This window comes from Schistocerca piceifrons, chromosome 8, assembly GCF_021461385.2.
Source record: "Schistocerca piceifrons isolate TAMUIC-IGC-003096 chromosome 8, iqSchPice1.1, whole genome shotgun sequence".
NCBI classification, from domain to species: Eukaryota; Metazoa; Arthropoda; class Insecta; order Orthoptera; family Acrididae; genus Schistocerca; species Schistocerca piceifrons.
Window position 1 is genome coordinate 91,134,399 of NC_060145.1, and position 16,478 is coordinate 91,150,876.

Sequence of the window (16,478 nt, forward strand, 5' to 3'; positions counted from 1 at the left end):
TACTTCGCTACTAGTTTCGACGTTGCGTCAACGCCATCTTCAGGCCCGTACGCTTTGATGAAATCAGTTGCGTGTGGCTCGGTCTAGAAGCCCACAGTGAGGCCAACACGTGCTCCCCATGGATGGAGGGATGGCGGGATGGAGTTACTGCCCGCCATCCAAGTGGAGCACGTGTTGGTCCCACCGCGGACTTCTAGACTGAGCCACACAGAACTGATTTCATCAAAGTGAACAGGCCTTAAGATGACGTTGACACAACGTCGAAACTAGTAGTGAAGTAAATATAAAATCTTAAGTACAGCTGGAGGAATTTAATTTCTAATAAAAATTATACCAGCTGTGACCCACCTTCATCCAATTTAAATATGGATGTACGAAGGGTAGAGAAATAGTCTGAAGGTGCCTCTGACAGGCACTTAAGTGTGAACTGCAAAGAAGTCGTGTAGTTGGAGATGTACAGTGTAAATGCATGGAGAGATGAGCCTCATCAAGTTCTTCGACGTGTCGATGACCTCTGTAGGCTATTTCAACAAGATGCAGTTATCATTATAGGAGATGACTAATGCTATCAACTTTATAGGAGACGACTGTTGCATATTGTTTTAGTGACTGAATGCGTCATTTGTGTAAGAAGTACGGACGTGTCGTGGATATCAGCATGTTTCGCTCTTTACTCTCTTTATGAATGGCTACTCTCTATCTTATACAGCAGCCACGATGCAAGAAGACAAGTAAAATGCCACAAAACGTAGCATAGCGCCTGCTTGAACGACCAGGACGTGGAACTTCCATACGAACAGACGAGTGAAATACTACAAAAACTAGCATTGCGTGTGCTTAACCGACCAGGATAGTGTAACTTCCGGTCACGTCGAAGTTTGACAGATCCACCACGTAGACACCTCGTACGTCCACCTGGCCAGCACTCGAAAACTCGGCTAAACTCTGACAAAGTGGCCGCGCCAAACACATCTTCCGCCGGGCGTTCCGTCTGTTATTTCATAGAAGGAGGTCTTCCGTACTGAGAAATGTTATCCTGCGCGAGTGCAGTACATATTTCAAAACAGGCGTTGCTAATGGATTTTTTTTTATCATCAGTCTAATGACTGGTTTGATGCGGCCCGCCACGAATTCCTTTCCTGTGCTAACCTCTTCATCTCAGAGTAGCACTTGCAACCTACGTCCTCAATTATTTGCTTGACGTATTCCAATCTCTGTCTTCCTCTACAGTTTTTGCCCTCTACAGCTCCCTCTAGTACCATGGAAGTCATTCCCTCATGTCTTAGCAGATGTCCTATCATCCTGTCCCTTCTCCTTATCAGTGTTTTCCACATATTCCTTTCCTCTCCGATTCTGCGCAGAACCTCCTCATTCCTTATCTTATCAGTCTACTTAATTTTCAACATTCGTCTATAGCACCACATCTCAAATGCTTCGATTCTCTTCTGTTCCGGTTTTCCCACAGTCCATGTTTCACAACCATACAATGCTGTACTCCAGACGTACACCCTCAGAAATTTCTTCCTCAAATTAAGGCCGGTATTTGATATTAGTAGACTTCTCTTGGCCAGAAATGCCTTTTTTGCCATAGCGAGTCTGCTTTCGATTCCTCCTTGCTCCGTCCGTCATTGGTTATTTTACTGCCTAGGTAGCAGAATTCCTTAACTTCATTGACTTCGTGACCATCAATCCTGATGTTCTTGCTGTTCTCATTTCTACTACCTCTCATTACGTTCGTCTTTCTCCGATTTACTCTCAAACCATACTGTGTACTCATTAGACTGTTCATTCCGTTCAGCAGATCATTTAATTCTTCTTCACTTTCACTCAGGATAGCAATGTCATCAGCGAATCGTATCATTGATATCCTTTCACCTTGTATTTTAATTCCACTCCTGAACCTTTCTTTGATTTCCATCATTGCTTCCTCGATGTACAGATTGAAGAGTAGGGGCGAAAGGCTACAGCCTTGTCTTACACCCTTCTTAATACGAGCACTTCGTTCTTGATCGTCCACTCTTATTATTCCCTCTTGGTTGTTGTACATATTGTATATGACCCGTCTCTCCCTATAGCTTATCCCTAATTTTTTGCAGAATCTCGAACAGCTTGCACCATTTTATATTGTCGCACGCTTTTTCCAGGTCGACAAATGATATGAAAGTGTCTTGATTTTCCTTTAGCCTTGCTTCCATTATTAGTCGTAACGTCAGAATTGCCTCTCTCGTCCCTTTAATTTTCCTAAAGCCAAACTGATCGTCACCTAGCGCATTCTCAATTTTCTTTTCCATTCTTCTGTATATTATTCTTGTAAGCAGCTTCGATGCATGAGCTGTTAAGCTGATTGTGCGATAATTCTCGCACTTGTCAGCTCTTGCCGTCTTCGGAATTGTGTGGATGATGCTTTTCAGAAAGTCATATGGTATATATATTAGGAAATAAGACACTAGAAGTAGTAAGTAAGCACTACTATTTGAGCAGCAAAAGTAATTGATGGTGGTCGAAGTAGTGAGGATATTTAAAGTCGAAAGTTTCTATAACAAGGAAAGCTACTCTGAAAAAGAGGAATTTGCTATCACCGAATAGAAATATGTTATGAAGTCTCCTCTGGAAGTATTTGTCTGGAATGTGGCCTTGTACAGAAGTGAAATGCGGATGATAAGCAGTTAAGACAGTTAGAGAATACAAGATTTTGAAAAACGATGCTGTAGAAGACTGCTGAAGATTTGATTGATAGATTGCGTAACTGACTAAAAGAAGGTTCAGGACACAACCTGATGCGCCAAGGGATCGTCAATCTCGTAATGGGGGGAAGTGCAGGTGAATAGAAATCGTAGACGGAGATCATTATTTATGTACGGTAAGCAGCTTCAGATGGATGTTTGTTACATTAATTACACAAAGAAACTTGCACAGGTTGCAACAACGTGGAGAAAAGCATCAAATCAGTCTTCGGATTGAAGACCACAAAAGCATCAACAATAACCTGACCTTTCTTGAACGAGGGCGATGTGGAAAGCAAGTTCCCCTTCCACGGAAGTTGGGAAGTAAGAGCATACCGCTGTCAATTAAAACAGCAACGCCGTGAAGGCGGCGCAGCAATTGCAACCTACATCGTCAAATACTTGCTGGATGTATTCAAATCTGTGTCTTCCTCTACAGTATTTAGCCTCTACAGCCCCTTCTAGTACCATGGAAGTCATTCCCTGACGTCTTGACATACATCCTGCCATCTTGTTGCAAGATCCCTTCGCTTCTAAACTGATACTGTTATTACTCAGCTTAGCCGCGAGTCCGTAGAGGGTGGTATATGTGACGTACAGTATAACTGGTCAGCATTTCCACCCGGAATTTGCGAGTGTAAGTCGGACCTTCCTTGATCCGCCTTGGTGGGTCGTGTCGTCGGATTTCCTCCTACCTGTGCGCGGTGCAGCTCTCGTAAATGTCGTCCCGTAAAGATTCTTCATTGGCGCATTGGATGTCTCTGTCGGTGGAAGCTAATTACCTGAAATTGCTGTCGATCAACTTTGGCGTATCTATTTACTCGAAATTAACATTCAGAATGCCGTAATATCACTTTCATTCCTATTAGATCCATAATGAAACACTCATGTCACGTAACCGAGATCATGGCTACCATCGAACAAGACAGGAAGAGCTCTTAACGCCGACTGCAGACTTTGGCGCGCAGTCCGTATCTCTTACTAGTTTCGTCACAGTTCGTGGATTTCCGATCAAGTTCGTACTTACTAAGATATGCATTTGTTAATGAACGGGTGTGAATTTTAACGACGCAAAATTATGATAGATGGTTTTAAACATCCAGAGGCTCCTCCTAGTATTCATGTTGTCATAAATGACTTTAATTATTAAATATAAATAAACAAAATCGGTGACTTTGGCGCCAAGATGGCGGTACTTCCCGTCATGTATATTTCCCAGGCTGAAGCTCTGCTGCTACGGTCCAGCGCCGAGCCCCACCCCACTACGCGCGACATATGGTCGCTTCGTCACCTAGCCAGACAGCGTACGAAATGCTCTCCGACTCATGGCCGGCTACGGACTACAGCACTTCCTAACTATCGTGAATACATCAATAAGAGACAATAATTTATTAAAACTAGTTTCCTCATTCCTTACCTTATCAGTCCACCTGATTTTCAACATTCATCTATAGTACCACATCTCAAATGTTCGATTCTCCTCTATTTCGATTGTCCCACACTCCATGCTTCACTACAATATCGCGCTGTGCTCCAAACGTACATTCTCAGAAATTTCATCCTCAGATTAAGTCCTACGTTTGATAGTTGCCCAGGCATGCCCTCTTTGTCAGTGCTAGTCTGCTCTTTATGTCCTCCTTGCTCCGTCCCTGATGGGCTACTTTGGTGCATTAACTTCGTCCACTTCGCCGTCCCCATTTCTGATGTTAAGTTTCTCGGTGCTCGCGTTTCTGCTACTTCTCATTTCTTTCGTCTTTCTTCTATTTAGTCTCAGTCTATATTCTGTACTCCTTAGACTGCTCAAGACAATTCCAATCAACACATCCTGTAATTCTTCTTCACTTTCGTTGACGATAGCAATGTCATCACCGAATCGTTTCACCTTGAAACCTATTTTTTTTTAATTTCCTTCATTGGTTCTTCGACGTATAGACTGAACAGTAGGAACGAAAGATTATCACTGTCTTACATGCCGGCCGCGGTAGCCAAGTGGTTCTAGGCGCTTCAGTCCGGAACCGCGCGACTGCTACGGTCGCAGGTTCGAATCCTGCCTCGGGCATGGATGTGTGTGATGTCCTTAGGTTAGTTAGGTTTAATTAGTTCTAAGTTCTAGGGGACTGATGAACCTCAGATGTCCCATAGTGCTCAGAGCCATTTGAACCATTTTGAACTGTCTTACACCCATTTTAGTCCGAGCACTTCGTTCTCGGTCGTTCAATCTTACTGTTTCCTCTTGGTTCCCTCTTGGTCTTCGATTATAGCTTACCCCTACTTTTCTCAGAATTTCGGACATCTTGTATCATTTTATATTGCCGAACACTTTTTATATGTCGATAAATCCTATGAACGTGTCTCTGATTTTCTTCAGTCTTGCTTCCAATATCGAACGCAGAGTCGGAACTGACTCTTTGTGCCAGTGTCTCTATATACTGACATGTGCAAATGATTAGCATTAACGCAACCGCAGAAAATAGGTAGGATTAATGCAAACTGAAATCCATATATATAGGCATGATTACGTAGCAGCTTTCTCATTCGTAAATCTGATTTGAATGTTAGTGATTTGAGAGAAGATCGTGTTATGCCTCGTGTAAGAAGGAGAAACGTCCGTCAGTATGTGTCGGGATTAGACAGCAGCAGGATCCGGGCCTATCGGGATTCTTGTTTATCGTTCAGTGAGATTATTTCTCGGGTAGGTCGATATGCCGCGACTGTTATACAAATATGGAATCGATGGAATAAGGAAGTTCACACTCAACGCCATGCCGTAGTTACATTGTCCCAAGCGTCTAGGCCTGCGAGGACATACACAATGCTAACCCTGCCGTTCAGGATTGTATAGACACATCACGTACCCTGAATCAGGAAATGGGATTGTTGGTTACAGGACGAGAATCCTCGCGGATAATGAAACGTGTGGAGCAAAGTGACCATGTTGCAGCTTTCCTGGACACGGAAGAACAGAGAGGCGCACCGCCACGTGTGGGATGCAATGGCAGCACAAGAGCACTACCACGTCGTCGTTTCAGAGGAGTCACGGTACTGCAGATATCACGACGGATGTATCAGTATCAGTATCAGAATCGGTACCATTGTCATATGCGCCCAGCAGCTGCCGTGTTGGTAGGGAGACGTCACTGGGTACGCAATACGGTCACCTTCGGTTCGAAAAGCCCGTTACTCCGACAGCAGTAAATACAGTTCTGACATGATAAGCTCGGTGGGTGTGCTCGATCTCCGACGTCACTGTGAGGCGTTATCTTTCAACAAAATAAGGCAAGACCTTCGTGGTGTCGCAACTTCATGTGCCTGTATGTACTGTGGGGAAAAAGAACAGCCGGTACGCTTTTTAACTCGGTACGCCAATGTGCTTAGAGCTGCGATAGCGGTAGAGCCGCATCACAACTCATTCGCCTAGAGGAGCCGTTCAAAGTGAGCGACACAACTAAAAATACTGCCAAATGTCACATCCCTTCTATAACAGTGGTCTAGGTGTAGCTTCCATGATTGGTAAACAAACCGTCCTCGGTCCAGCGTTCGAAACTCGGCGCTGCTTAAATTTTGAATAATAATCAACATTGGCGCCCGAAGACTTCCGGCATAAGAAGTACTCTCTTGGAAGAATCAGCAACGACCAACGACGTGAGGATGCATAAGGCACTGGAAACCGCAAAACGCGTAACGTGTATCCACAGGACATGTAGCCTGTAATTGGGAAAGTGTCATGATGATCTCTCCACTGGCAAAAGATTCCGGAATATTCCCCAGTTCCGGTCTCTAGAAGGGGGTTGCCAAACGGGGGTGACTGTGAGAAAAACATTGAATAACCAACGAGAGGATAATGTCTTACGAGTCGGGGCGTGACATGTCAGAAGCTTTAACGTGCTAGGAAAGCTACAAAATCTGAAAATGAAATTGCAAAGGCTCGGTGTTGGTGTAGTAAGGGTTGTAAAGTGAAGTGGAAAGAAGACAAGGATTTCTGGTCAGATGAATAGAGGGTAATTTCAACAGCAGTAGAAGATGGTATAACAAGAATAGGATTCGTGATGAACAGGAAGGTAGGGCAGAGAGTGATATACTGTGAACAGTTCAGTGACAGGGTTGTCCTTATCAGTATCGCCAGCAAACAAACACCGACAACGATAGTTTAGGTATACATGCCGACGTCACAAACTGTAGACGAAGAGACAGAGAAAGTGTATGAGGATATTGAAAGGGTAATACAGTGTGTAAAGGAATAGGAAAATATAATAGTCGTGGGGGATTGGAGTGCAGTTGTTGGGGAAGGAGGAGAAGAAAAGGTTACAGGATAATATGGGCTTGGGACAAGGAATGAGAGAAGAGAGAGACAATTGAGTTCTGTAATAAAGTTCATATAGTAATAGCGAATACTTTGTTCAAGAATCTCAAGGGCAGGAGATATACTTGGAAAAGGCCGGATGATACGGAAAGATTTCAGTTAGATTACATCATATGTCCTCGGAGTCTTTCGCGACGGCATACATGAATAAAACGTTCTAGGTTTTCAAGCCGCGTCAATTCCAATAATATCCTCGAGCTTTCGATTACCAGCTCCGTCATCGTCGTCAGGAGTTCACTGACTGCCAGGGCTGCTACGCTTTCGCCGGCCTTGGTGACTGAGCGGTTCTAGGCACTTCGGTCCGGAACAGCGCGACTGCTACGGTCGCACTTTCGAATCCTGCCTCGGGCATGGATGTGTGTGATGTCCTTAGGTTAGTTAGGTTTAAGTAGTTCTAAGTTCTAGGGGACTGACGACCTCAGATGTTAAGTACCATAGTGCTCAGAGCCATTTGAACCATTTGAGCTACGGTTTCTCGGTTATATAGGCTCCGCAGACATGTTGCGCCCTGTTAAAGACGACGTTGTTCTTCGAGTGTCCGGCGTGTATGGTGTAACCTATAAATTTGGCAGCATGTATAACGGACAAACAATTCGCACGGCTGCGGAGCGTTGAACTGAGCACAAGCGCCATACAAAACAAAGGGAGCTTGACAAGTCGGCCATAGCGGAACATTGCCTAGAAAACGGACATAAAATACGGTTCGAAAATACAAAAGTGTTGGCTCATGCGTCTGCATATTGGGACTCCGTTATAAATGAGGCGGCCTTTAAACAACTACAATTTCAACAGAAACCAGGGGTACACACTCAGCAGGGCATGGGGATGGGCGTTGGACATCGAAAAAAAGCTAAGACTGATGCGCGACGCGGGAGCGGCAGTTTCAAACGTAGCGCCTGCCCCTGGCGCCACCTGTCGTCACCGGTGCTGCCACGGGCAATAGCTCCGCTAGCTGCACGGGTCGACTTACGCGCTCGCGCCACATTGGGTGTATCTGATTGGCTGCTGATGATGTCATCATGCCTATATAAGCGAGAAACCGTAGCAGGCCTGGCTCACCCCCACCCTCACCTACCCTGGCCTCACCATTGACCGTCAATTCACCTGGATCCCTCATCTCCGCTCCACCCAATCCAAAGGCCACAACCGTCTCCGACTCCTCAAACTCCTCTCTGGCCGGACATGGGAGTTGCACCCCTCTACCATCCTCCACACCTACAAATTCTCAATCCGTCCCATCCTCTGTTATGCCAGTCCCACCTGGATATCTGCCCCCCCCCCCCCCCCAAATTCTATAAGTCCCTCCAGATACTTGAGCGTCACGCACTTCGCCTCCCCTTCCATATACGCCTCCTGTCCCCCACGCAGATCCTCTATGACCTCATTCCTTTCCCCCATCTGCTCCTACTCCTCGAACATATTCGCATACTCTACACCTCCCGCCGCCTTGATCCCCTTCACCCCCTGGTTGTTCCTCTCCTCTCCCGTCCCCACCCCCTGCCACGTCTTCACTGTTGTGTCCCCCCTACCCTCCATCTCTAACACCCTTAATCTCCTGTCGCAAGGTGACTTCCATCAACTCCCCCTCCCAGATGATGCCCTCTCTCCCTCCATTTATCCCTCATATCAACTCTGATCCTCATCCTCCCTCCTTTCCTCCGTCCTTTCCCTGGGCTCCCTCTTCCCCCCCTTCCATTCTGTGGTTCTCCCCACCTAACCTCTCCCTTCTCCCCCCCCCCCCCCGAGTCCTTTTGTCTTCCCGTCCTCTGCCTTCCCCACTCCCTGTTGCGTCTGCCCAGCACTCCCCACCCCTATTATGGGTCCTATTCCTCCAATGGCTCCTTTCCCCCTCCCCCCTTCGCTTTGCCTCACCTTCCCCCTTTCTTGTTTTACCATCATCTGAGCAGTTTCCACCCATCTGCTCTCGGCTGTGGTATGTCATATTTTAGTGCAGTGTTCCAGTGACTGTTCAGTGTTGTTTCGTCTTTTCCCGTGTTGCGAACAGAAACCATGCTTTCGCTGGGTGTGAATTTTATGTCTTTTGCGACCAGAAACCAGACTGTCACCGTGTTTTTTAATTGTCTGTCTATTATTTTACCTGTCTGCTTCATATGTATTTTATTAGCATCATCATCCCTTTGTTTCTCTGTTTTAAGTTCCACGATTTTTTCGCCATGTCTCCGATTTTGTCGCCTGTTTTTTTATTATATATTATCTTCTCCTTTTTTAAAACAAAGTATATAGGCTGAAGAGCATACTAAGCTGCTGCCAGACCGTCCCCTTCGGGGGGGGGGGGGGGGGAATCGAAATTCAATAAAGAAAAAAAAAACAGGCCTGGCAATCAATGAACTCCTGACGACGATGGCGGAGATGGTCACCGAAAGCTCGAGGATTCTATTCGAATTGACGCTGCTTGAAAACCGATAACGTTTTGTTTAGATAACATCATGGTCAGACAGAGATTCCGAAATCAGATACTGGACAGTAAGGCGTAGACTCAGATCACAGTGTAATAGTGATCAAGAGTAGGCTGGAGTTTCAGAGATTAGTCAGCGAAAATCAATACACAGAGAAGTGGGGTATGGAAGTACTAAGGAATGACATACGCTTGAAGTCCTCTAAGACTATAGAAACAGCAATAAGGAATAACTCAGTAGGCAGTACAGTTGAGCAGGAATGGACACCTTTAAAAAGGGCAGTCACAGAAGTTGGAAAGAAAAGCATAGGTGCAAAGAAAGTAGCCACCAAGAAACCATGGGTAATAGAAGAAATACTTCAGTTGATCAATGAAAGAAGGAAGAATAAAAATTTTCAAAGAAGTTCAGGAGAACAGAAATAGAAATCGTTGAGGAATGAAACAAATAGGAAGTGCAAGGAAGCTAAGACGGAACGGCTGCATGAAAAAATGTGAAGGAACCGAAAAAGAAATGTTCGTTGGGAGGACTGACTCAGTATATCTAAGTCAAAATAACCTTTGGTGAAATTAAAAGCAATGGTGTCAACTTTAAGAGTGCAACGGGAATTCCACCGTTAAATGAAGAGGAGAGAGTGGATAGGTGGAAAGATTACATTGACGACCTCTATGAGAGAGAAGGTTTGTCTGACGTGATAGAAGGAGAAACAAGAGTCGATTTAGAAAAAATAGGGGATCCAGTATTAGAATCGGAACTTAAGAGACCTCTGGAGGACTTAAGATCAAATAAGGCAGAAGGGATAGATAACATTCCATCAGAATTTCTAAAATTATTTGAGGAAATGGGAACAAAACGACTCTTCACGTTGGTGTATAGAAAGTGTATAGAGGTAAGCTAAAGGGAGAACGGTTAATACATGCAAGAACCAAGACCCTTACTGTTCACTCTGGACATAGAAGAAGCAATGATGGAAATAAAAGAAAGAATCAGGGGTGGAATTAAAATTCAAGGTTAAAGGATATCAGTGATACGATTTGCTGATGACGTTGCTATCCTGAGTGAAAGTAAAGAATAATTACATGATCTGCTGATTTCAATGAACAACCTAATGATAAACATAAAGTGGACTGAGAGTAAATAAAAGAAAGACGAAAGTAATGAGAAGTACCAGAAAAGAGAATAGCGAGAAACTTAACATCAGGACTGACAGTCACGAAGTAGATGAAGGCAGATAAATAACCAATGACGGACGGAGCAAGGAGGACATCGAGAGCAGTCTAGCACTGGCAAAAAGGGCATTCCTGGCCAAGAGAATTCTATTAATATCAAACGTAGGCCTTAATTTGAGCCGGCCGGAGTGACCGAGCGGTTCTAGGCGCGGCAGTCTGGAACCGCACGACCGCTACGATCGCAGGTTCGAATCCTGCCTCGGGCATGGATGTGTGTGGTGTCCTTAGGTTAGTTAGGTTTAAGTAGTTTTAAGTTCTAGGGGACTGATGACCTCAGATGTTAAGTCCCATAGTGCTCAGAGCCATTTGAACCTTAATTTGAGGAAGAAATTTTTGAGAATGTGCGTTTGGAACACAGCATTGTATGTTAGTGAAACATGGATTGTAAGAAAACTCAAACATATCTAGAATCGAAGCGTCAACGAATGTTGAAAATTTGGCGGACGGGTAAGGTAAAGAATGAGAAGGTTCTGCGTAGAATTGGAGAAGAAAAGAATATGTGGAAAACGGTGACAAGAGGGAGCGTCAGGATGATAGGACATCTGTTAAGACATCAGGGAATGATTTCCTTGGTATTAGAGGCTGTAGAGGGCGAAAACTGTAGAGGAAGACTAAGATTGGAAAACATCCAGCAAATAAATGAGGTCGTGTGTAGCAAGTGTTACTCTAAGATGAAGAGGTTGGCACAAGATAGGAATTCGTGGCGGGGCGCATCAAACCAGTGAGGAAACCAATGGCTCAAAAAATTGAAAAGAAATCCACATTCGTCGTGAAATTTGTGTCGTATACAGACGGAGTGTGTACAGTGAGTACCTTTAGCGTAATAATGTTAGGCCAATGGTGATGATGAGATATGCGGCCGTCTGTCTGTAGTCAGCAAGCAATTGCGGTGAGACATCGGTTTTCTCTGATGACGCGAGACAGGGCGGCAGATAATGGTGTAAAGTCATATCTTAGAGTCCAACAAACAAAACAAAAACATGACCACCTCCGCCAGCCACATGGCTTATAGCTGTTGTTTCTTTAGTATGCTAAAGGAATCTTCATTGTGGATAGAACGAAATGTAAAAGTACAGTCACTTCTGAAGCCTGTTGTGACATATTAAGTAAACTGGAAGGAGTCATTCAAAACAAGCGACGCGTTTTGTTAAACACCTGTGGCTTGACATTTACACTACTGGCCATTAAAATTGCTACACCAAGAAGAAATGCAGATGATAAACGGGTATTCATTGCACAAATATATTATACTAGAACTGACATGTGATTACATTTTCACGCAGTTTGGGTGCATAGATCCTGAGAAATCAGTATCCAGAACAACCACCTCTGCCCGTAATAACGACCTTGATACGCCTGGGCATTGAGTCAAACAGAGCTTGAATGGCGTGTACAGGTACAGCTGCCCATGCAGCTTCAACACGATACCACAGTTCATCAAGAGTAGTGACTGGCGTATTGTGACGAGCCAGTTGCTCGGCCACCATTGACCAGACGTTTTCAATTGGTGAGAGATCTGGAGAATGTGCTGGCCAGGGCAGCAGTCGAACATTTTATGTACCCAGAAAGGCCCGTACAGGATCTGCAGCAAGCGGTCGTGCATTATCTTGCTGAAATGTAGGGTTTCGCAGGGATCGAATGAAGGGTAAAGCCACGGGTCGTAACACATCTGAAATGTAACTTCCACTGTTCAAAGTGCCGTCAATGCGAATTTGATGTGACCGAGACGTGTAACCAATGGCACCCCATACCATCACGCCGGGTGATACGCCAGTATGGCGATGGCGAATACACGCTTCCAATGTGCGTTCACTCCGATGATGCCAAACACGGATGCAAGCATCACGATGCTGTAAACAGAACTTGGATTCATCCGAAAAAATGACGTTTTGCCATTCGTGCACCCAGGTTCGTCGTTCAGTATATCATCTCAGGCGCTCCTGTCCGTGATGTAGCGTCAAGGTTAACGGCAGCCATGGTCTCCGAGCTGATAGTCCATGCTGCTGCAAACGTCGTCGAACCGTTCGTGCAGATGGTTGTTATCTTGCAAACGTCCCCATCTGTTGACTCAGGGATCGAGACGTGGCTGCACAACCCGTTACAGCCATGTGGATAAGATGCCTGTCATCTCGACTGCTAGTGATACGAGACCATTGGGATCCAGCACGGCGTTCCGTATTAGCCTCCTGAACCCACCGATTCCATATTCTGCTAACAGCCATTGGATCTCGACCTATCCTGCGTGATAGGATACAATCCGACTACCTTTATCAAAGTCGGAAACGTGATGGTACGCATTTCTCCTCCTTACACGAGGCATCACAACAACGTTTCACCAGGCAACGCCGGTCAACTGCTGTTTGTGTATGAGAAATCGGTAGGAAACTTTCCTCATGTCAGCACGTTGTAGGTGTCGCCATCGGCGCCAGCCTTGCTTGAATGCTCTGAAAAGCTAATCATTTGCATATCACGGTATCTTCTTCCTGTCGGTTAAATTTCGCGTCCGTAGCACATCTTCGTGGTGTAGCAATTTTAACGGCCCGTAGTCGAACTGGTTGCTTGTATAAATCTGACTGCTACTGATATAAAGTAGTAATGCAGCGATATAGTGTTAAGATCTTTTAAATTTGTTTTAACTATCTAAGTATTTATTTGTTGGCTAATAGACTTTACTTTCCGCAAAGCCCTCCTAGGTTGGAGTGACATACAATGTGGTACACTTCGTTATTCCTGCCAGTTACGGTAAACTGATGCCAGAATAGGCGCCAGTCCCTGTACGTATTCACTTATTTACTACAGAATCTAACGGGGTCCGCATCAACGATTGTGGTCGTAATTCTAGCGAGCGATTTGCACTGTTCCTACCTCTATGCTTTTTCATTTCCGTAGTTATCGTTTAGGCGCTTGTGGTACATTCAAAAGTAGGAACTGCAATTTGATAATCTTACGTGGCGTAGTTTCTGAAGGCAGAATTCAGCATGGACAGATGGCCCTATTCCCTTGACTGATACTATGCAGAACAAAAGTTTCTAAGGATTTTGACAGCTCAGCCGGTAAAATCTTTCTTGCAGATTCTGTAAACGCTAGTTGCATTGATGTTTCTTCAAATAGCACGATTCTTTTAATTTAGTTTTAGCCGGCCGGGTGTCCGAGCGGTTCTAGGCGCTACAGTCTGGAATCGCGCGACCACTACGGTCGCAGGTTCGAATCCTGCTTCGGGAATGGATGTGTGTGATGTCCTTAGGTTAGTTAGGTTTAAGTAGTCCTAAGTTCTAGGGGACTGATGACCTCAGAAGTCAAGTCCCATAGTGATAAGAGCCATTTTATAATTTAGTTTTGTTTTTTCAGCCAGAGAAATTATAACATTTGTTTCTGGGAAAATTAGCTGAACTAGTCTTTTAGGTTATTCTAGGTGTATTAAGCGCACAAGAACCACCTCATGGTTAATCATATGAATCACTGTTATTGAAAACCCTGATACTTATTGCACATAAAAATTTCAAACGTGAACCGGTTTTTCTTCCAGTGCTTTTAAACAAGTCACTGTTAATCACGTCCCTATTTACCCAACTGTACGTTTTCCAAACTCTCTAAGTCACATGAAGTACATTGATCTTATATCATGCAATGTATGACTTCGGTGGTATGAACCACAACTGAGTCTGATCCAGCCTTCTCTGTTACAGGTGAGAGACTTCTATCTGTATCATCCGTCGGCTGCAGACAATAAACGGAATCAGTTTACTGAGATCCGTGAAAACGTCCTAAAAAGGGTTTTCGTTCTATCACAAGACCATGTGAAACTTCGTTTACGTAATAGGTGTCTCAACATAGTGTCCCCGTTACACAACTTGCGTATGAACGCCCAAATAGTGTTTTCTGATGTGACGAACATTACATTCGAAAAATCGAAAATTGTGTATTTTTTTAAAATAAATGTGATAAATGGGAAAAAAATTGATGGACCGATACCCAATGCTCTTTTATTTTATCATCCCTGTCGTTTAACTGCTGTCTAGAAAACATACTGTACGAGAGTCAGGTTCGCAGTTTGTTATAGAAATGCCACATCTTCACTCTACGAAGTCCACATTCTACTCTTGCTTCTAGGAAAGATAAGAACTAAATATTTTTTCTTACTAAACTATTATAATTTTGCTATCAGGATCAGTATAGCTATACTTATTGCAACAAAACAAAAATTAATTGATCATTTGATTCTAGGGTTCAAATCCACGTACAGCCATTCACATTTAGGTTTAACGTGATTTCCCTGAATCGCTCCAGGTAAATGTCTGACTTGTTCCTCTGACAGGGATGGCCATTTCCTTCCCCATCCTTGAAACAATCTAAACTTGTGCTTTGTCTCTAATTAGATTATTGTTAGAGGAAGTCCTAATCCTCCTCCCTTCCTTTAAATATGAGTTTGTATCATGAAACTAAAAAATATCGTAAATATTGTTGGCATTTGAAAAGTAAGGTTATTGTCTCTCAGGCGTAAAATGAAAAACCCATCTCCAACGAAGCCAAGGCACGACATACTAAAGAAGGAACGACTGTTCAGCGTCCGTGCTACGTGGTTCTCAGAACTGTCTTAACAGGTGAACTGTTCTCTATCATTACAGTGTATCGACGACGTTTATTTTCAGCAGAACAAGTGAAATATTTATTTGTAATTTACTAGATGCTGTCCATATTTTTTCCGAGAGATTTCTTGTATTTAAACTGAATAACAGAGAGGAAAAAAAGGTGTGTATCAAAAGTATTCAACCCATTTTGCAAGATTACACTTTCAACATGAATGGAGATACGAACTTGTGGTAGATTTTTAACTTATATGACGACATTAGCAGTCTACCTTGGAGTCAGCCGGTTCACATATTCGCCAGTAGGTGTATCCATGGTACAAGTCATTCGCACACTTCTCACTCACAAGGAGACCACATGGAGGCTGCCAAAACCCAGCGGTGTAGAATTTTCCTTAATCTTCCAAAGCCAGTATTGGGTACGCCACCTCTATAAGAACTAAGCTTTAAATGTCTGCGTGCCATGTTAAATGAATAACCCGAAAATTACAGCCCTAGGCATAGCTCTTAAAGTGGTGAATTTGCACAAAATTTCGCTCTCACGCTACGTGACTGGAGTATTATGTTGTTTATTATTTAGACTTGATTGCTAGCACCTTCTTGCAAAGACCCACAATATAACGTACGTGAAGAGGCGGAACAGAAAACAATGATTAAACTCAGTACTCATATTTCTTCATAATTACGTTTACATAATTACATTCCATTAGAACTACTGACGGCCTTGGGAGCGCCAGTCCTGACAGAACTCTACCATCTGGTGAGCAACATATATGAGACAGGCGAAATACCCTAAGATTTCAAGAAGAATATAATAATTCCAATCCCAAAGAAAGCAGGTGTTGACAGATGTGAAAATTACCGAACTATCAGTTTAATAAGCCACAGCTGCACAATAGTAAGGCGAATTATTTACAGACCAATGGAAAAACTAGTAGAAGCCGACCTCGGGGAAGATCAATTTGGATTCCGTAGAAATGTTGGAACACGTGATGCAATACTGACCTTACGACTTATCTTAGAAGAAAGATTAAGGAAAGGCAAACCTACGTTTCTAGCATTTGTAGACTTAGAGAAAGCTTTTGACAATGTTGACTGGAATACTCTCTTTCAAATTCTAAAGGTGGCAGGGGTAAGATACAGGGCTATTTACAATTTGTACAGAA

General features: G+C 43.9%; 1 protein-coding gene across 2 annotated transcripts in view; it reads left to right on the plus strand.

Annotated features, from left to right (window-relative positions):
- Positions 1–14,697, plus strand: part of LOC124711249 (dentin sialophosphoprotein-like) — a 99,024-nt gene extending 84,327 nt beyond the window's left edge. For both annotated transcript variants that reach the window (XR_007005447.1, XM_047241219.1), the window contains exon 5: positions 14,413–14,697. The gene's annotated coding sequence lies outside the window, so the exon portion shown is untranslated. The remainder of the gene's footprint in view (positions 1–14,412) is intronic.
- The last annotated feature ends 1,781 nt before the right edge of the window (positions 14,698–16,478 follow it).